General features: G+C 45.1%; 2 long non-coding RNA genes across 6 annotated transcripts in view; one reads left to right on the top strand and one right to left on the bottom strand.

The window, feature by feature from the left end:
• Nucleotides 1-482: 482 nt before the first annotated feature.
• Nucleotides 483-22174, bottom strand: part of LOC129387601 (uncharacterized) — a 108713-nt gene continuing 87021 nt past the window's right edge. For all 5 annotated transcript variants that reach the window (XR_011892801.1, XR_011892802.1, XR_011892798.1 and 2 more), the window contains 2 exons: nt 3012-3135; nt 483-593 (listed from right to left, as the gene is read on the bottom strand). This is a non-coding gene — a long non-coding RNA (uncharacterized lncRNA). The remainder of the gene's footprint in view (nt 594-3011; nt 3136-22174) is intronic.
• LOC140216125 (uncharacterized) overlaps nt 11116-22174 on the top strand; it is a 54421-nt gene continuing 43362 nt past the window's right edge. Inside the window, exon 1 of the long non-coding RNA XR_011892803.1 lies at nt 11116-11610. This is a non-coding gene — a long non-coding RNA (uncharacterized lncRNA). The remainder of the gene's footprint in view (nt 11611-22174) is intronic.

Here is a 22174-nt window from a genome sequence, read left to right as displayed (position 1 = left end):
TGTTTAAAAGCAACGTGCTACTTGGCTAAGTGGTACGTGCTAGTTAATTAATTATCCGACTTGATCGCCAAAACAAAAGATTACAAATAAAGAGGGACATACTTTGTTGTTGAACGTTTTTACGCTTAAATAGAAATGCTTAACATAAAGAAATGAAGTCAAGATTGTGGGATTTCTGTTCGCCAGGCTTGCAGAATTTTCATAGCGAACGAAATGCTATCGATCATTGCATAATGCGATGTTACGTCGCCGTTCGACAAGCTTTCCAGCAGTTTCACCGCTTCGTGCAACCATTGTCCTCGGCCAAAACACTGCTCAAGCCATATGCATTCGTCTGGAGAGGTTTGTATAGACGCCGTGAAGGTCATGGATAAGGTGTAAAATTAATGAAGAAATGCAAACTCTCCGCTACATTACAGAGAAGTGCAATCAGCATGTACGCGCCCATTGCTAATGTTAATAACCGCCAAGCGAGTCCGGGCTGTTATCTTTATAATCGCAAACACCAATGTCTACGTTGAGAGTTCCTTGATCAATGGGGTTGGTCGTCGGCGCTTTCTGGCTTCGAAGAAGCGTATTTACGGTCATCCTTTCTGCGAGAGAGAAAGAAAAGAGCGACATGGTGAGGGACAGAAGCCTTACAACAATCGGTTTCAGCTGACCAGATTCTGCGCCCTTTGGCTATTCGTCAGCCTCCGTGAGAATCAAAATGCAAGGAAGGTCGTCAATGGCAAAGCAGGAAAAGTCGGAACATTCGAAGTCGAATCACGTTCGGTGGACCGTCATCACCGCTGTTTAATGTTGCAGGCTTTTGAGAGCGTAACACGAGCACCAGAAAAAAGAAAGAGGAGAGGCGTTTGCCGGAATTCTTTCTAAGAGGCTATGACGTTGAGCTGCTTCATGCGTGGGCTGCGCACGCGCGTCGATAGCGTGACAGCATGACAACTGCCAAATAACATGACAGCATGGCAAGTGTTATCGCAATACAAACAAAAGATTGCTCTAACGTCGCGTGTTAAAATTTGTGCGAACAGCATGCCGCTTCTGAATAGTGAAAGGACGGATTTCTTCATTTCTTCAAGTTCAGCGCTACGTAATGCAAAACATTGTTGTTCATCAACAGAATGGCACTCGCAGAGCGTGACAATTTTCTGAAGCCAAACGTGCGCCGTGGGTTGTCAAGACGAAATGTCTATATGGCATTGCATTGTTAGCGATGATGATATACGAACAACGTTAAAATTTTACCCTGTTCGAGTACCTACAGTTATACATATGTACGTCAGTTCACATAATTACTCAATGTCCATCGATTCACTAATTGTGGTTTCGATAGTGTCTTGAGTGGTGACATCCGTGGTGGTTTCATCTGCTCGATTCACCGATTAGGGTGGTGCAAGTCCAATGTGGGTCATTCCTTTTGTCATTTCGCTCTTGCGGGACAACCCAGGTGCGCCACGCCAAGAAGCCACACAGCGGATGTGTCAAGCGACTGTGATTGTATGCATTGTTCATTGGCACTCTACCGGGTTTGAAGGTCACGTAGAGCGCTATCTGGGAGTTTGATAATAGCTGTGCTCTCCAAATGCTGTCCTAGATCGCTATATGAGGGGCAGTATTAAATTGCACTGCCTTCCAAACTGGCCCAGAAGAATGGTCAGATACCCGGCAAGAAAAAAGAATGGGTCTACATTCGACAAGAATGCCTGGCACTCAGATAGATTTTGAAAGCATAGCATGACTCCAAGCCTAGAGTTTCAGAATTTTACATGCGTGCACGCAGTACAAATGGCGCCGACAACCTCTGAAGTGTTTTTTTTTTTTTTTTTCTAGCGAAATGTGCAATGTAACAGCTGTAATTCAACGTTAATTTTCTGTGAGAATTTGGTCTCAAAGTACAGGCTCTGGTTTACAAATAATATAAATACCATGTGAAATTTCGTGGGCAGTGGATAGTTACCGTTCAATAGAGAAATTGTAAACCAGAAAATGCTCACTTACTGCACATTACTCAACTTAGTACGTTTATACTTTTGAAATTGTTATAGAGCTAGTGCGCTGAAATCTGCTATCAAAAGATTTGCCTGACCGTGAGCACTCGATCTGCACTTTCTTTAATTCGGCTAGTTTATTATGTTGACAATTTCTTGTTCAAACAGAAGCTGCTCAGTGTAAGCTCAGATGTTTGAGAACTATTTTGTAGAAAGAGCCTTTTCTTCGTTCTTCTTTCTTCTTATTTTTTTGATTAGTCAAATGATGCACTCAGAGAGCTACTCTAATACGCAGAAACACAGGCAACAATGACATTACAGCTGCGATGATATAGAATCTCCACTGCAGCGTTTTTTAGCATAATCACTGTCACAGCACTTAGATACGGAAAGCTGTCAGCACATTGAAAAACATTTAAAACAGTTGAGAAATTAAAAGAATGTGCGTTTTCGGTATGAAAAAGGACCACAAGTTCAATTTCTAGTGCCTCACAGTCCTTGAGCGTTGCTTATGCCTAACAAGGATCATTGTGTTGAGAGTATACATTAATCAAGAGAAAGAGGCCAATGAAAAGTTTTACAATACGAGTTACAGTTCTGCGAACTACCCGCAACTACGCCTGTCATATCGCGTACAGTGTAGAAACAGGGGAGTTGACGTACCTTCGCCTTTGTAATCTCTCATAAAGCATTCGCGGAAAAGAAAGTGCGCACAATCTACGGACAGCTGTCCTGTTCTGTGCCGCTTTTGCTTTTGCATGTTCTGTTGCGTCTGTCTACTAAACTAGAAGAAAAAGTTCGGCGAGTTGGTGGTAATTAACAGCGCTAACTAACAGCACTAATTACCAGCGCTAAACAGACAGCGCTTGTGTCGTGTTCTTCTTTTCCTTCGTTCTTTTCTGTCTACTATTTTCGATAGATTTTTTCGGCAAATGATGCCGAGAGGGCGTGAGGCTATACTAATCCAGGTACAACCAAATTAGGATGGCCCACTAAGCTTCAACAAAGACGCTCCCTCACCAGAGCAGGAATTGTCCTTCCTGGTGCAGTATTCGGCCAATCCCTGCCTCATGATTTCTGCAGTTATCCCATGGCCCTTAGTCCCCAGCAGCTGCAGGTCACCTTACCAAGGCGGCGGTCAGACCTGTAATACAACAAAGGGGGCTGAGAATCTCTGGTAACTAAGACCCTGGTTTAGCAGGACTCTTTGAGGAACTATCTGACATTGTTTGGGATATCATTGGCCTTAGGGAGATTAGAAGAATTGATGAGGCTTTTACAGTGCTGACCAACAGCCATGTCCTCTACTATAGATGTCTCCCAGATAAGAGGCAATACGAGGTAAGATTCCTAATTCATAAGTACATAGCGGGCAACATTGACGAATTATACAGCATTAATGAGAGGGTAGCAGTAGTCACAATCAAATTTAATATGGGGTATAAGGTAGTACAGACCTACGCTCCAACGTCCAGTAACGATGATAGTATGTTCACCTCGATGTCTGTGAGGGAAACTTGGATATATTGTGGATGTCGCAAAGTCACATTACAGTAGGCAAGGCTGTGACGCTGTTTACAAAGGGGTTAATTGTTTATTAAGATAGAATAGGCAAGCGATAGAATAGAAAATATTTACAAGGACATCAAAATACGTGTCAAAAGTTAGAATTCTTGGTCTTCTTTCCCGTAGCCGAATCTCCACCGAATCCCCCTCCAACGGCCCTGCACGTACCTAAAAGCCTCCCCAGCAACCCTCTCGCCCCATCGTTCGTCCAATCAAACTGCGGTGCGCGCAGTGGGCACAATATGTGGCTCCAGTGTGACACTATCCGGAGTCCTAATACGTCAAGGCCGTTGCCACGAATCATTTGCCGTGCAACGAGTCTCTTGTCTCACAACCTCGCAAGACACACTTCTCCGAAGAAAACACTTCCACGCCCCGTTGGGGCATCTGGACCGTTTGCGGAAAGTATCGGCATGGTGCGGTTCAGCGGTGAGGGGTTGACTTCAAAGCCACTGCACTGCTTCCGCGAACCGACTGGCGGAAGCCCGACTCACAGTCAACTCGCTTACGCGCCCTTCGTTGACCGCGGGTCCACCACCCCCGATGGCTATAACTCTCTTCCGTCGTCTTGGTGTCGAACCACGCGTCGATTTTGACCCACCCCGCGTGACCCTTGCATGCAGCCGCCCGCACAAACAACGCCGAACTCCACTATAATGATGTAGATCAGTTTTATGAAGATGTTGAATTAGCGATGAGAAAAGTGCAAACTCAGTATACTGTAGTTATGGGAGACTTCAATGCAAAAGTGGGGGATAACAGACTGGTGAACAAGCAATTGGCAACTACGGCGTCGATTCTAGGAACGCTAGAGGAAAGATGCTGGTAGAATTCGCAGAAAGGAATAAGCTGCGAATAATGAACATCTTTTTAGGAAGTGTAGCAACAAAACGTGGAGCTGGAACAGCCCTAATCTTGAAACAAGAAAGAAATTGTTTCATACTTTCTGCCGATCCCAGCGTAGTGCAGGATGTAGAAGTGTTGGGTAGGCTAAAGTGCAGGGATCATAGGTTAGTGAGGGCGAGGATTCACCTCAATTTGAAGTGCGAAAGAGTAAAATTATTCAAGAAGAAACAGGCCATCCCAGACGTAATAATAGCAAAAGCAAACAGATTTAGGCTGGTACTTACCAACTAATACGCAGCCTTAGAACAGAGGGATGAAGATGACATAGAGGTAATGAATGAAACCGGAAATAGGTTGGCTTCAGAGGCGTCAATCGAAGTGGGAGGTAAGGCACCAACGCAACCAGCAGGGAAGCTCTCCCAAGTAACAAAGGACCTAATAAAGAAACGACAAAGAAATAAAGTGTCCAACTCAAGAGATAAGATAGAATTCGGGGAACTGTCAAAACTTATCAACAAGGCGAAAATAAGGGATATTGAAAATTATAACCTGAGAAAGACTGAAGAAGCCGTAAAATATGGATGGAGCCTGAAATCAGTGAAAAGGAAACTTGGCATAAGAAAAAACAAGATGTATGCACTGAAAGATTAGCAGGGTAATATCATCCGCCATCTAGAAAATATACTAAAAGCAGCGGAGGAATTCTGCATGTATACTGACCTGTACAGTACCCAGAGGAGCCACGATACCTCCATTCGAAGCAGTAATGAACAGATTGCAGAAACTATTGCTATAACTAGCGATAAGGTCAGAAGGGCCTAGCAAGAGATGAAACGGCAAAAAGTTTTAGGAGAACATAGAATAACAGTCGATTTAATCAAAGGTGGAGGAGACATAATGCTTGAAAAACTGGCGGCTCTCTCTACGAATTGTCTCTCAATTTCAAGGGTCCCAGAAAACTGGAAGAATGCAAACATTATACTAATCCCTAAAAATACAGATGTTAAAGAATTGAAAAATTATAGGCCCATTAGCTTACTCCCAGTATTATACAAAATATTCACCAACATAATTTGCAATACAATAAGGGCAACACTGGACATTAGTCAATGAGGGGAACAGGCTGGCTTCAGAAAGGGATACCCTACAATGGATCACATCCATGTCATTAACTAGTTAATCGTAAAATCCGCAGAGTACAATCAGCCTCCTTATATGGCTTTCTTAGATTACGAAAAGGCATTTGATTCAGTAGAGATACCAGCAGTCATAGAGGCATTACGTAATCAAGGAGTACAGACCGCTTACGTAAATATCTTGAAAAATATCTACAGAGATTCCACAGCTACCATAATTCACCACAAGTAGGAAGATACCTATAAAGAAACGGGTCAGACAGGGAGACACAATCTCTCGAATGCTATTCACTGCATGCTTGGAAGAAGTATTCAAGCTATTAAACTGGGAAGGCTTAGGAGTAAGGATCGACGGCGAATATGTCAGCAACATTCAGTTTGCCGATGACATTATTCTATTCAACAACACTGCAGACGAGTGACAACAAATGATTGCGGATCTTAACAGAGAGAGTTTAAGAGCGGGGTTGACGATTAATATTCAGAAGAGAAAGATAATAATCAATAGCTGGACAAGGGAACAAGCGTTCAGGATCGCCAGTCAGCCTCTAGAGTCTGTGAAGGAGTAGGTTTACTTCGCTCAATTAATCCCAGGGAACCGTGATCATGAGAAGGAAATTCATAGAAGAATAAAAATAGGTTAGAGCTTATACGGCAGACATTACTATATCCTGACTGGGAGCTTACCACTGTCGTTGCAATGAAAAGTGCACAATCATTGTATTCTACCGGTGGTTACATATGGGGGAGAAACTTGGTCGTTAACAGAGAAGCTTGAAAACAAGTCAAGGACCGCGCAAAGAGCGATGGAAGGAAGAATGCTAGGCATAACGTTAAGAGACAGAAAGAGAGCGGTTTGGATCAGAGAGCGAACGGGTATAGCCGATATTCTAATTGACATTCAGAGAAAGAAATGGAGCTGGGCAGGTCATGTAACGCGCCGGTTGGACCATTAGGGTTACAGAATGGGTACCAAGAGAAGGGAAGCGCTGTCGTGGAAGGCAGAAGACTAGGAGGGGCAATGAAATTAGGAAATTCGCGGGCTCTGGATGGAATCGGTTGGCGCAGGACAGGGGTAATTGGAGATTGCAGGGAGAGGTCTTCTACCCGCAGTGGGCATAAAATAGGTTGATGATGCTGATGATGTCTTTTTCGCACTGGTAATGTGACTTGGTTAATGACGCATTGATAGGTGTGAAATCTGACCATTTTCGTGGGCCGATCCTGAAGGTAGTGCTGTCTAAGCCTGTGGTTCATACAGTGAGCCAGGAGCATATTTTAGCGGACAGCTCTTATCAAACTGTAAGACAAGGCTGCTGTAATTCCCAGCTGTCCAAGAGCCGAGCTCGCTTCTTCCTCCTAAAATGACGCTGTCCTATTATCTGCTTTCTTTTGCATTATTGCTTTGTGATATCCGAATGTTTGTTATTGTTAGGCACATATAGGTACAATGCAGGATAAAATACAGACGCCGCATTTCACGGCCATTGACTAGTGGGGCACCGTGACGCTTAAACAAAAGCAACCGGGCTACATTTCCTTCGAATTTGTCTTCGCTGTCGAGGCGTCCGTGAGAGCAGCGAAGATAAATTGTATATTCGCCCTTCACCGCAGTGCACGAAATTTCGCACCCAGTAGATTTATGAACGAATAGGGCAAAGACAGTGCGGCTCCCCTCACGGAAGCCCATATATCATTCGAGTGAGAAGCTATACGCACACCGACACACCAACGCACATGCATAATGGGGTACGAGTCCTCTTACGTTCTGGCCACGGAAGGCGCCCGTGCGATAGTTGAGAAGTTAGGAGTTCTGTATGGAGGTGTTAAAACGGAGAGGAGAATCACGAAGCTCCGGCGAGTTTGAATTTATTAAAGCGAAGCTTTCTTTGCCCTTTTCCCCGCCGTGAAGCTGTCTTTCTGAGCAGACAGCTCGGGTTGTATACGGTAGGTGCCACTGAGTTACATTCCATGGTGTATGGGACACTGGGCTATTGCCAAGGGCTATGAGCCCATTCTCGATATATGCATCACCTGAGGTATGTGCTACTGGTTAGGGAGAGAGAATCTAAATACAGGAAGCAGGGATGTTAATCAGAAAAGCGTCTTGGTGGTATCCTGCGGTTGGGTAGCATATATGAGGTTACGGAATTCTTCTGCATGTCTAGAAGGGTCTTTCCACCCCCTCACCCAAAGTTGAATAGGGCGCAAGTCGTTTTTTCTTAGATTCTTACACACCGGCACCTATACGTGTCTGCACATTATACATGAAGTTTACCCCGACGTATACCGCGCCGATGCCTGCCCGTCCTGCGGGCCGACCTCCACTCTAGCATACGTGCTGTCGGTGTGCGGGTCGAGAGGCCCCAAGTTCTGCAAGGAGGAGTGGGACTCACTTCTCCGTAGCCCCGCTCTAGACAACTAAGTCCTGGCTGTCCGACGTGCCCGCGACAGAGCCGGTGGGCTAGACCTATCGGTCCCGACGTGGGACCAGCCGGGTGCGCGACGACTTCGCGTCCTCGCCAGACCTCCAATAAAGTTGTTTCACTCACTCACTCACTCACTCACTCACTCACTCACTCACTCACTCACTCACTCACTCACTCTCTCACTCACTCACTCACTCACTCACTCACTCACTCACTCACTCACTCACTCACTCACTCACTCACTCACTCACTCACTCACTCACTCACTCACTCATTGATAGAACAAGGGAATAGAAATAAGAGAGAGAAAACGAGGTGAGGACTTACAAAGACAATGAATGTCCACTGTATCGTAACGACTAAACGATCGTCCACGGACCGTATGCAGACGTTAGCGGGGCGCTGTCCCCGTCGGTCACCAGCCCAGAAATCAGGGAGGGCGCTTTTGGGGTTTCTGGAAACAGCTGGCTTGTACGAACGGCTTATACTGCGCCGCGCTATCCGCGCACGTGCAGACATTACTCGCATTGCCACTGGGCAAGTGACCAAATAGAAGCCAGAACCCGAGGCAATAAGTCAGGAAGTCAGCTAGAAAAATTGAACTAGTCGGCTACAGAAAATTGCCGGAGACGTTCGTAATAAAAGCAGCCGAGTGTGGAGGAAAGAGTGAACAGTTTGGGAGTAGAACGTTGTTATATTTATGTGATCACTTTAGGTTTGAATAGACCTTGCGTCGCGCATTTGCGCCATTAGTGTTTCACTTGCTTTAAGTTATACACCTCATTTGTGTCATTTTGTACAAACAAACGCTAGCGTAAAGTTTGCACAACATTTACGTTAACATCTGCGCAAACTTCAAAGAAAGCTTCGTTTAACACCGATTGCCGTGCACATAGCCGTGGGATCCGCCGATTTCTTTTCTGTTTGTTTTCGAAATGTGCAGTTGTTCCAGGACTACGGATTCTACTTCATCGGCTAAGAGTCGACTCTGCGCAGATCTCACTTCGTGAGATTCCATCGCGCGGCCACGGCAACGGCACGAGCGCATTGACGAAATACCGCCTGGAGGAGCGCTGGAATTCACTTACACGTTCGCACTTTTCTTTCTCTTAAAGATGCTTGGCAGGAAACTTTCGGAGTCGTTTATGTGGCGGTCTCTCATTTCTCTTGGGTTCGACTTTCTCATGTGTCTTCTTCCTTTTTTATTGGAAAACTTAAAGCATGAGAGAGCGCAACGCAAGTTCTTTCCAGTATTAGTTAGCTGCAGCTCGTTCTACACACTAGCTATCTTAAAGCGATAGCTTTTAGAGTCGACAATCGCCTGCATGGAAGAGGACGGGCATACCATGGATTAATACTGGGAAGCGGTTTTAGTCACAACTGCACGTAATTTGAATGCTCTAGCGAAGTTACTCCATCCTATATACTCTCAGAAGTAACTAGGCGTCTTTAAACGCCAAGGCGATTTTGTATTTTTTCTTGTAACTCGAGTACGTTTTCGACTACTCGCTACTTGGGATATTTCCGATAATATACTAATTTATTTTACTAGGCTAAACCACGATGGTCTTATCAGGCTGTTCTTGAGCAGCTGTATCCCGCAGCCTCTGAATGCAAGACGCATTTGGTTGGTTCTTGTCGCACGTGTTCTTGCAGTAGCCCGTGCCAGTTGAGCGCTGTCATCCGTATTTGTGAGAAAACATCAACTATAGCCGGGCCGGATAAACTGTGGCAGTTATTTTCTTGTATGTGTTGATTCTCGCGACGAAGACATATTGAATTAAAAGAGACGCAATTTGGACCTTCGACCGAGACACATTGCTTCTCTTTAATATGTGACCATGTCGCACGTATCAAGGCAACAACGTAACAAATAAATAATATCCGCATAGCACGGGGGTATTAGTTCAAGAAAGACAGGCTTTGTGAGCGAACTGTCATGGACGCTTCTTCAGAAAAAGTTGTCATCTGCTGAGAAGTAGACAGAAAGCAGGTTTGAGGGCAACACTGGGAAGCAACTCCTTCTACGAGAGAGTCAATAAAGGTATATAATTGTACTCCCGTTCTATTTCTTTTCAACTTCGGGAAAAAATTATCTTGCAAATATCTTGCAAGTAACACCTTCCTTGTTTGTTAGGTGCTCTACTGAAAGGCCTGCGCCTCTAAATTCACTATTTGCTGCTGAACTGAAATGCTTTTCGTGCGTTATTCGGAAGCTTAAATACATTGTTTTTAAGTATATGAGGCCCTCGCCTACTCAGCCCCTTTCAGTGCCGATGTACGGCTTCGGCAGTATAAATACCGTGTTTATCTTTAAAAAAAATATGAAGCGTAGTAAAAGCATGGAATGAAATAACTTGGCCTCAATAAACCTCAACAAGCGCGGAGATAGAATTCAAAATGCTCTTCGCCCACAAGGGCTGTTTATTATTGCTCGGCCACCTTCGCTAACTACACGCTTGGATGGCCCCCGCTTTTCGTACAGTTCAAGCGTAACAACCCTTTTGTAAATACATGACGAGAACCACGAGCCTTTCGGTATATTCATAGCACATATAGAAGTGGTCGGGGTGAGGCGGGATGTGGCATGTTTCAATAAACGTCTCTGTATTTCGAAGCTTTACCAAAATTTCTCGTATGCGTATGCTTGATTAATTATCTGTAAACAGTATACGTTGTGAGCGTTACTTTCTTTTAAATATTCTCCGTGTTCTCATTGCCTGTTCCTCCTTTTGTCGTCCTTGTATACTCTCTCTCGCTTTTTCTTCTTGATGCATGGACTTGCATAGAGTCTGTGTTTGGTAATGGTGGTATCCGTAAACTTCCGGTCTCTCTTTCTTGTTTTCTTTCTTTTTCTAATGTGCGATGTGGGGCACCCCACTACAAGTCCTTGCTACCGCTTCTCATACACCAGCCCAGGTGATTATTCAAAGACTGACCCGCCGGTAGCGTCGCTCGCACACCATTTATAACATCTTCGGGCCAGGGGAGACGGATGAAAACGCGCGCCAAGGCGCGAAGCGCCGCCCGGAGAAAGAGCGCGCGCGCGGCCGTGAGCGCGAGAGCGCTGTCCCGGCAGCTTCTCCTTCCGGCCGCCGTGTACTACGCTGTAGCCGCGTGCGCGCGCGGGAGGTGGGGCGCTTCGGCGCGCGCCCACGAACGGGCCGATCAGTTGACGCTCGCGCGCCGGACGCTTCGGACGCGTTCGGATCCCTCCGGCTGCTTGGGCAAAGCGCTCGCTCGACGAGGCTCGCTAGCGCAACGTGCGACCGCTCTTCGCGGGCATCCGTGCTTTCTCCGCGTGTAGGGAGCTTCGATTCCCCTCGGATGACTCTGTGGTTGTTTTTCGTGGAATCTCGAGGCGTGGAGTGCGGCGATACAGGTCGGCTTTGCGACCGCCGTCTCTTCGGAATTGTTGGGGGAGAAAAACAAAAAAAGAATCCCGTCTCGTTAAGGAACGTTTGAACACCAAGAGATCGCCGAACGAGAGAGACTAGCAGCAACCTCGCTGGGCGTTTGCGAGCGTACTGTGATGTGCCGAGACTGGTGACAGTGATAGTTTATTGCGTCATTTTTGCGGTAGTGGACTTCGCTTGGAGGCGTGAAAGAAGAGAAAGCGGCACCTGTGCACAAAGGCGACGGGTAAGTGTTGCGGTGTAATGCGCATCTTGCAGCTAATAGTAATACCGAGTAGTGACGTTGTTCATATAACAGAATACTCATATATATATATATATATATATATATATATATATATATATATATATATCTCGGTTATCGGCATGAGACGTGTGCTGACTTTCTGTACAGGTGAGCTTAATATTTATTCACTTGTCGCACACTCTGACCATGCTACGGCATCAGATGTTGATTACGCAACGCCTAAGCAGTGCGTGAACAATTCTCCCGAGCAAAAGTGGTCCAAATTATTCGTCCTCTCTCACAGTTGCATTGAGATAACTTTGTTTCTTTTTTGAGGCCACGCACCTGAGTTCGCGGCTTAACGTGAAAAATCGAAAGCTCATATGCGTGTCGCCAGGAAATATAATTCGACAAATACAATACGCGGAGGCGTTCCAGTTAGTTATCTATACAAATATTGCGCTTTGTTCGATCTCGAAACGCCATTGCGTCCTTCGAGGCTCTTCTACCTTTGACATCGCATAAAAAAAAAATTAAAAATTTAACTTCGTCTGTGCTTAAGCTGGATGGCTCGTATTGTACTCATATCACAACAACTGGCCATTTTTTTTTTTTTTTGTAAATGAACATTCGTCATGATTTATGTTGTCTCCCGACACAAAAGCTGAGCGCAAAGCCTGGGCCTCTAATGCACTAAATACAAACGTGACTTTATCGACAAGGCAACATGTGCGGCCAGTATTTCGTGGGTCCGATATGCCATTTATTTCTGAATTGAAAAATTATCGACGGGCAACCAATAACTGCTGCGATGGAAACGCTTTTGCCAAAAGGATTGCAAGTCAGTTGCTACTCCCTACATTCAAGTTTTTCGCCATTGCCTTATTGTAATGTCATCGGCTTTCTCGGCTCGGGTGTGGTCAGCCTCTCAGGCAATCACACTGCAGCGTCGCTGATGTCTTCGATGGCATGCTGTGCAATCCACGGGACATCACTCTGCGAATTGGTCTGTAAGAAAATATGTTTACATTATATCTCGTAAAAATATGTAATTCACTTTAGCTGGGCCCTTACGTTTACTTCAACGTGCGCTGATGAGCGTTGTTGACGTTCGCGAAAAAAAAAAAAATGGAACAGAGGCTGCGTTTGCTGTTTCAATAAGGCAAAAGGTTTCCTTTCCTGGTGTTTCATCTCTGAAGTACTTTGACTTTTCAATAAACGTACAGTGTTTGCGTTCCGCTTATGCCAGTCGGAGAGCCATGATGCAATATACATTGGCTTGGGTATTTCTTTCTTCCTAAAAAAAAAATTTACTGTGCAGGCTGTCTGCAACTGCGCGAAAAAATAAGCCTCCGGCGCCTACAAAAGCGGTGTAATATGAGCTTACCAAAGTATATGGCTTGGAGACATTAAGGTATACTTTTTACGTAAAATTCAAGTACACACACACACACACACACACACACACACACACACACACACACACACACACACACACACACACACACACACACACGCATATATATATATATATATATATATATATATATATATATATATATATATATATATATATATATATATATATATATATGTATATATATGTATGCACGATGCCAAGGCGCCACCCGTAAGCAATAATGTTTTTGTTGTATGTTCGGAACGATGCTACATTTTGGTTTTTGACCTGAGTAATAAACCTGGAATGAAGGCAAGACAACAAAACAGCAGTTTTGAAAGACCAAAGTGTTGAAAATCAAGCCCTCGGCAGTGAAATGCCTTTGGTTTCTCTCAGGTAAGAAGTCGTTGACATATAAACGTATCACCGGTTCTTTGGCTAGGCAATTTGAAACCGAAGTCAAAAATATTGTTTTGCCGCAAACTAGATAAGGCGCAAAGCTCTTATGTCGTAACGTCAGACATTTTATGTAAGGATCAAGTTCCCATGTCTGGTTTTAATTTCGCTATCTCGCTCTTTCGACCTAAAGCGTTCAGAACGTTATGCACCGCTACCTTTCAGAATACAAACAAAACAGAATCAAAGAAACAGAGGCTATGGCAATGGTGAATTTTAACAATTTTTTCCTTTTTTTTTCCTATATCATGAAAGCATCTGAGATCTGAGCTCCGAACTTTATGCTTCTTATTTCGGTTGGTAAAGAACTTCGCACATTTTATTATCTTTCACGCAATAACTTTTATGCTGCAAACTGAATATGAACTTTTAATGCCGAATACGATATCTACGACTGCCTTAGTTTATTTGTTTTTCTTTTTTTTGCTGAAGTTATCATTTAAGTTCAAACGGAAGAAGAGTTCTTGCGCTTTCTTTTTGTTGTTTTCATGTGCGTCTTCCTCTTTGACCTTGAGTATAACTTTGTGTTCTGTGATCGGTTCTTACGAGTGTAAGTTTTCGTTGCGACATCTTGGATTTTATTAGACTGCTAATCAGAATTGTGTATGTTTTAGGTCATCCTAAAATGAGATTACTCCAATAGAAGTTTCCCGTGTTGAATGCTAGGTATAAAATTAAAAACGAAAGCAAGGGAACGAAAAGCAGTGAGACGTGATGTTGCTGGTGTTAAGGCTCCGGTCGGTTTGGGAAAAAAAGAAAGCATGAGGAAATATGTGCAAGGCCGTGAACAGCAAATCTCGGCGACGTGATTTTAAGGAGGACGACTGAGCTGCGTACGGAGAAGGGTTTCCTCGAATAGAAATTATTATTATGTGAAACGTGTGTGAGTGGGGGGGGGGGAGGGGGGAGGGGGGGGAGGGAATGAATATAATCGAAAAGCTACAGTGGGAACTGAAGCCGAAGGGAGCCCTACGCCATGCCTACTCTTGAGAAAGGAAGGTTTATGAACATAGAGATTGTAGAGCAGAAGAATTAAAGGAAGTAAAGAGCAATGAAAGAGCAAAAGAACCGAGTCAAGAAGGCTAAAGTAAAACAAGAACAAATAGCAGTGAATGACTGTAGTGACAAACACTAAGCCCCAGTAATTACGATATAAATAAAAAAAAGAAAATAGAAGAAAAAGCGATGTGGAAAAAAGTCAGTGCAAAAAATCGCACTCCTATATTTTCCTGGCACTACTAGTGCTATCGCAACTTCCCAGTTACGTGATGCTAATTTTAGGTACAAAACACGCTTCCGTAATGCATGCGAAACTCTGCTACTTTCCTAGAGCATCTGTTTCTAAAACGTTGCCGTTTCTGTAAGGGCTCCCAGTATTTCCACAGCACAGACAGTAGCGCTGTTTATAAGGATGGCTACTAAGAGCACACTTGCAATGAAAAAACGAAAGGAGCAAGAACATTCTGCGAGCATTTATTTGCGGAGAAACAGGGCCGCTACGTACGAGATGTTTACCAAGTAACTTGAATGACTAATATCATGTTCAATTTTTTTTCATATTCTAATATATCTAATAACTAATTACTAATATCATGTTCAATATACATTTTTAAATGAATATAATAAGCAAGGGACACGTCAGGATAGTAGGTGGTGGGTAGGCTCCACCTTTTATTTTGACTACGCTGTGCCTACCCACAAAGAGAGAGAGAGAGAGAGGAAAGGGGAAAGGCAGGGAGGTTAACCAGAAAAAAAGATCCGGTTGGCTACCCTACGCTGGGGAGAGAAGGGAGGGGGAGGTAAAGTGGTAACAAAGTAGAGATAAGGAAAGGAAGGAGCATAGACACACAATCACAATCGGTCACTGTCACCGAATACTGTCATCGCACAGCACAGTGACACTTGCAGCACTATCATCTGTTCAGGCTACAGCCGCCTGTCCAATTCTGTCGCCCTCAAAAACCGCAACAGTGCCCTCGTCGCCCTCTGCTGCGATGGCTTATGATGGCGGTATCTTAAGATAAGTTCCTCTGTGAGAGGTCTTTGGTCAAAGTGCGCTATCGCGGTTGCGAATGATTGTCTCTGTAAATTATATCGAGGACAGTCACAAAAAAGGTGTTGAAAAGTCTCCTCGTTGCCACAGTCCTCACACGAGGCGTCGTCGGCCCATCCAATTCGGTAAGCGAAAGACTTGGTGAAAGCCACCCCTAGCCATAGTCGACAAAGCAGGGTAGCTTCGCGACGGCAGAGTCCAGCTGGAATACAAAGGCGTAGAGAGGAGTCAAGATTGTGGAGTCGGTAGTCGTGAAAACTTCCAGCGTTCCACAAGGAGAACGTGATGTCACGGCTGATCATTCGAAGTTTTCTAGCGGCATCTGTCCTTGATAAAGGTATTGGCTCCTCTTCGTCCCCTTGAAGAGCCGACCGAGCAGCGTTATCAGCGTGTTCGTTCCCTATGACTTCGCAGTGACTTGGAAGCCACTGAAATGTCACGTGGTGTCCTTTCTCAGTTAAGGTATAAATGAGTTCTCTAATCTCAAATACCAGTTGTTCGTGTGGTCCGCGCCGCAAGGCCGATAGCAAAGATTGCAGTGCAGCCTTCGAGTCACTGAATATTGACCATCTTCGAGGTTGTTCTTGGCTGACGAGACGAAGTGCAGCGCGAAGGGCTGCAAGTTCCGCGGCCATCGGTGTCGTTGGGTGACATGTCTTGAAACTAATGGTGGAGGCTTTCGCTGGGAAGACCGCGGCTCCAGAGGAACACTGGAGAGTTGCCGATCCATCAGTATAAATATATACGTGTTCGGCATACCTCTCCTGCAAAAGGAGCAGAGTTAGTTGTTTAAGAGCAGATGATGACAGCTCAGATTTTTTCCTGATTCCTGGTACGGTGAGGTGCACTGCGGGTCGAGCCAAACACCATGGAGGAATCGATGGCTTAGTTGCGGGGGTGAAGCCTGATGGGAGGCAGGTGTAATACTCCGAAATCGTAGTACAAAATGCTGCCTGCGGCCTTTCTGACGGTAGTGTTGCCAGATGGTGGGAACAGGCACGGGCAACGTGCCTAATGTGCACTCTCAACACTTCTACCGCAATGTGTGTTTATATAGGTTGGTCCCGAGCAATCGCAATAGTCGCTGCTGTCGATGTGCATTTTGGCACCCAGACCCTCTCTCTCTCTCTCTCTCACATTGGAAATCGACAGAAGCCTGATTAGAAACGAAACAAAGAAATGGTGCGCTTGTTCACGTCGAACGAGGCCGATTACTGGCGTAGGTATACTGTATATATGTTAGATATATTCAGCCCAGTTTTCCACATAGCATAAGATGGATATTTTCAGAAATGCACTTGAGTCATGTACAGTGGACCACTGGTTCGATAAACCTTATTTGAGCGCACCTGCCGTATCGTATCTTCCCGCCTGACGCCTTTCTTTATACACACATATATATATATATATATATATATATATATATATATATATATATATATATATATATATATATATATATATATATATATATATATATATATATATATATATATATATATATATATATATATATACCGGGGCTATCTCTTCCGCGTGTTGCGCGCGCGTCGTAGTGGCGACTTGATGCGCCTAATTTTAAACAGGAACTTCGTGATCACTTTTTTTTCCTCGAGTGCTCCAGAGGTACCCGCCGCGTGGTGTTGCTCAGTGGTTATGGTGTTGGGCTGCTGAGCACGAGGTCGCGGGATCGAATCCCGGCCACGGCGGCTGCATTTCGATGGGGGCGAAACGCGAAAACACCCGTGTACTTAGCTTTATGTGCGCGTTAAAGAACCCCAGGTGGTCGAGATGTCCAGATTATGAGTACGGCGTGCCTCATGATCAGAAAGTGGTTTTGGCACGCAAAACCCCATAATTAAAACTTTTTTTGCTCCAGAGGTTTATCTTCAGAGACAAAAGATAACATTTTCTTGTGAAAACGTTCAACATGTACACGGGGGCCGCATTTCGATGGGGGCGAAATGCGAAAACACCCGTGTACTTAGATTCAGGCCCGAATTAAAGACCCCTAGATGCTCCAAAATATTCCGGAGTCCATCATTATGGCGTGCCTCATAATGAGATCGTGTTTTCCGCAGGTAAAACCCCATAATTTTTTTTAAACTTTTAATTACGTTCATTGACCTCATAGTATTTCAGTGGTCAATCAGTTCAACCGTGAAATCAAGGTATCCTGCAGCGAAACGATGCGGCATTCTCAAGTAGGAAATTTTGTCAGAGCTGCCTCAGTATAGAATTCTCCATGACAGGGAATCCTGACTTGTGCATACAAGCACGCTGCTCTCAGCCGTCCACAGAAATTTCCAGCGTGCCTCCTCCTTTTATGAAATCAGAGCTACCAGCAAGGACTTTGTTATTTCTCTCTTTCTATTCGTGTGTATCAAACGGATCTTTAACGTGCAAGGACGTCCGCTCTCTTCATTTAAAATTTTAATGACAGATCACTGTGCTTGTTTTGCGTTCGAGAGTGCACAAATATGTTTGAGACGCCAAGTTTCAGAGCGCTCACTCAATTGCATGTGTCAATGTTAACACCGCTGGTGTTCCCGTCCACGCTCCCATCTATCTTCCGTCCTACAGTCTGCTATCAGCCGAAACCTTTTTATCTCGAGCTTGTTGAGGGTAATAGTGCCTGTTCTATATTTATTCGCACTTCTCGCGCAGCTTTGTATAATCAGCTATTAAATTCGTGTTCGACTTTAATATAGTTCTTGAATTTAAATTCTCAAGTTTCCTTATCGCGGCTGCTGCGTATTTCACTTCATTTAAGACGTATATAGAGAAGGTATCGCCCTCTTTGCGGCTCTTATACGTACGCGGATCTTTAATCTCGGTCGTGTGTATTCAGTTTTACGCTTTAAAGTCTCAAGCCCAATTCACGACGTTGAACTTCTTTTTCTTTGTTTTTTCATTTCTTTTTCATTTCTAACGTCGAATTTCTCTGCGTCCCTACTTGCTCTCTCCAGGGCAGGCATACTAAGGAAACTAAATAAATGGAGCCCAGCCGTAGTACACGAACAAGATTTGTGACTAGAACTACAACCTAGAAAACCTACAACCTACAAAAACCTACAAAAAATCAAAGCGCAAGGAATAAGCCTATGTGCCGTGTGCACTGCCTCAGGATATGTGAGTCGGGGCCTTTTATTACGTCCTTTGCTGCTTCCAAACGTACCTGAGGTCACGACCATGGGTCGATTCACCGAAGGCGCAGCTGTGCCACTTTCGATCCACAAACACGTTAATCACTGAAAACAACCCAGTGCAAGGAAAGCGAAGACAGCTATGTCTTCGCTTTCTTTCAATTGTCGGCGAACTGCATGTGCACCAAACACAACGCAATGTTGAGGTGCTAAAGCTTTTCTGTTGGAGAATGTCAGCAAACAGTCGACAGGTGTAAGCCGACCGTCTACCCGCCGCCTGGTGACATTGCGAACATTTGCATCGTAAACGGCAGGAAGAAACAAAGGTTAGAATTACGTCGCAGCAATTGCCGCACCAGGCCTCAGGCACCAAGTACTCCTCGGCATTGTGAATGTTATACGTTTCCCGCTTCGTTCCTTTTACTTTCGTTTTCGTATTTGTTGTAAATGCTCAGCAGATCTTTCGTCCGGTGCTCGCTTGGTGCTGAACGGAGCCAAGCAGGGCTGCGGAAGAGGAGCATTTACGGGTTCGGCAGTGAGAATAAATTTAGCGACAACTGGCGCAGACACACAAACACTCGCACACGTGTTCCCCTCGCCCACGGCCCGCGCTTGTATATCGCCGCGCGTGCAGCTGGTTTCCGTGAGGCGCGAAGCCATAACCCGACGCCCCCCGTTGACTGCGTCTCTGCTACGCCATCCCCCCCATCCCACTCGGCTCCGACTCCGTCTTCGACAGCAGCGCCGAAGAAAGGCGCTTGTAAACAGGCCATTTCCCGACACTGGACCCAGTTGTCTGGAGAATTATTTTAGGCCCTGTCTCACCAACACGGTGTTTCTGAATTATTTGTTTTAATGGTCAGTAGTATTCTGAAGGAATTTTGCTGTGGTTCGGCTGGATGACCGCTGCCCCACACCCACCACCCAAGAACAATACTTTTCTGGCATATCCTGGGAGCGTCGTGAGAACACGCGAAATATGCAATCTCGTTCTCCGTGGGAACACGCAATCTTAGATTGTTTGGTCGAGGCACAGTGATATATTTCCTACGGTGCCGACAAAGGTTTCAAGAAACTTTTCTTCGTCAAGTTTGGTGCGACCAAGTGGCAGACCGTACCAAATCACGTCATGAAACAATTTATGATTTGTTAAGATGATAACTGCAAATATTCTAAACGCATTTCGTGCGACCATTTAGACAGGGGCAAAGTGTTGACTCGTATATAAGGAATAGTACTCACGAAATCTATGAAACGATGACCTTTATGTTAGTTTTCCTCTCTATTCGCAAAAGGTCTAATGACGCCAAATGTTGCTGAGGGAGGGGGAGGGGAGAGACTAGGGGTATTCCGGCTGCAACACTCCTCTAATGTCATCTGATTGTTTTATAGGTGTACGACATACATGACGCAATTGGTGCTCTAATACAGCACTCTCTACAAGCTATCAGACAATTTCAGCCTCTGTAGCGGTCGTTCTTTCCTCCTTCTTTCTCTCTTTTGCTTTCGCTATTCATTTTCCCAGTACACTGTAAAGCAAAGTGGATGCGCGTCTGCTTGCTTTTCCTGCCTTTCTTTTCCTGCGCCTTTCTCTTGGCTGCCTATGTGAAATTGAGGAAAACCGCTTCGATTCTACATCGACAATATGCCCTCGCCCTCTTACTCTTTTCTTTTTTTTCGTGTGTTATTTCCTACAAATTGGCGGACACCTACAGTCTGCAGTCAAAATCGGCTCCCTCTAACCACACAACACCATCGCCCTTGCTCAAGGTGAACTTCTGTTCCTGTTCCGTCTAGCAACCAGCGCTCGAACGTAAGGCGCTGCCAACTTCGCTCCATTGCTACTCGCGCCTCGCTGTTCACCGTAGTTTATGGCGTCGTTCTCCGGGAGCTGCATGCGAGTGTCTTGCAGAATGCACGCCCTCTACGGCATGGCAGGAGGCTCCAGAAGTAAGCGCTGCTGATCGGCACAAAGACAAGCGCTATTTGTCGTTCCGCCTGCAATCACGGGCGCTGGAAACGAAATAAATTGCGGACACAGCCGTCTCTATCGCCGCGCGATAGCGTTTGCCGGGATGACCACTGGCCGGAATGTACGAAGCAAAAAACTATAGCCACGGTGACCGGATGGTCTTTCCCTGGAACCAGAAGATATCGAGTTCAGGCGCACTGCCTGTAGTTTTCACCCTATCACCGTGACTGCTTGGGTGGAAGGGGGGACGAAAGAAGTTACATTTATTACGTTTTCAGGGGTCCTAAGCACCACGTTCGCATAGTCGAACTTTAGCAGGGGTCCCATAAAGCTATTTCGCTGGCTTTCAACGCACACACGCACATTTCCTACGTGTGTGTGCGTAACTGCTCACCAGCGGTGCCGCTAGTGGGTAGGAAACAAGCGCACATAGTTACACACACACACACACACACACAGGGCCAGGCACGTACTATGTACACGCGCACACATACACTCTCGTGATGACCCACAATGTCAAGCAAGCTGCCTACGTCCTCTGTCTGTTTGTCCCATTCCACTTCATTCTTTTCAGCAGTTGTTCATTTCGCGGACAAAAGCAGCAGCCACGCTCTGCAATTACCACGAAATGAAAAGAACGTGAAAAGATGTAATAAGGTGTTGTGTGTTCGTTAACCTCCTTTAGAAATCATTTTTATTTTGCTATTTCTATGCAACCAAGCCACAGTAATGTGGTTCAAGTGCCGGATTATTCTTCTGTTTTGCCGGGAAAGGGAGGGGGGAGAAGCATGTCTGCCCTTACCGATATCCTTGAAAATTTCAGGCGCAAACTGTTCGAGGTCGCCGAGGTTGTGCTTACCGAAGCATGGGCATGAAGAAACCGATCGGTATATATGGTTTTTAATCATAGCAGGATTTTTTTGGTTGACAGGGTTGTTTGTATCGACACAACTTGGTTGCGTCTTCACATAGTCTGTGCTTGTTAACTAACTACCGCTGTGTTCCGATTTAAGCTTGCCGATGCGATTAGTTTTGAAATGCCTAATAAAGCTATTAAGTTTCTTCAACCGGTTAAGACGGTGGCTAAGGCTCCTCGAAACTTTTTTTTTTCTTTTTCCCCGTGTTATACACCTTTCGTGAAATAAAGAAAGCTTGCAGTACTTATACTTACCTTTTTGCCAGGTTTTGCATAGCGACGCCTCCAACTTACGATGTTGGTGTTAACAGCGAGAAACGGTGCCTGATAACTCATTCAGCTGCGGCAATTGGCCCAAAGTAAACATGAGAAAAGGCTGCGAAAAAAAAAAAAAACTTTCAGTAGCAGCGATGGTAGCCGTTCCTTGGTATGCGTTCGGTAACGAGCTACGTTTCTGCTCAATCACGCGGATAAAGGGATGAGACGTTACACCGGGCAGCTGCTGAGTGCACGAAAACGTGTTCACGATGCCGTTTAACCGCTTATCCCAAGCCGCTGTCTCGTTCTCACGCTACATCAAGCACTGAAGTGGAAGCGAAATGTGGTGGAATAAAGAGGCACG

This window comes from Dermacentor andersoni, chromosome 2, assembly GCF_023375885.2.
Source record: "Dermacentor andersoni chromosome 2, qqDerAnde1_hic_scaffold, whole genome shotgun sequence".
NCBI lineage: Eukaryota > Metazoa > Arthropoda > Arachnida > Ixodida > Ixodidae > Dermacentor > Dermacentor andersoni.
The sequence above is the reverse complement of the archived record's forward strand: the minus strand, read 5'-3'. Positions and strand labels throughout refer to the sequence as shown.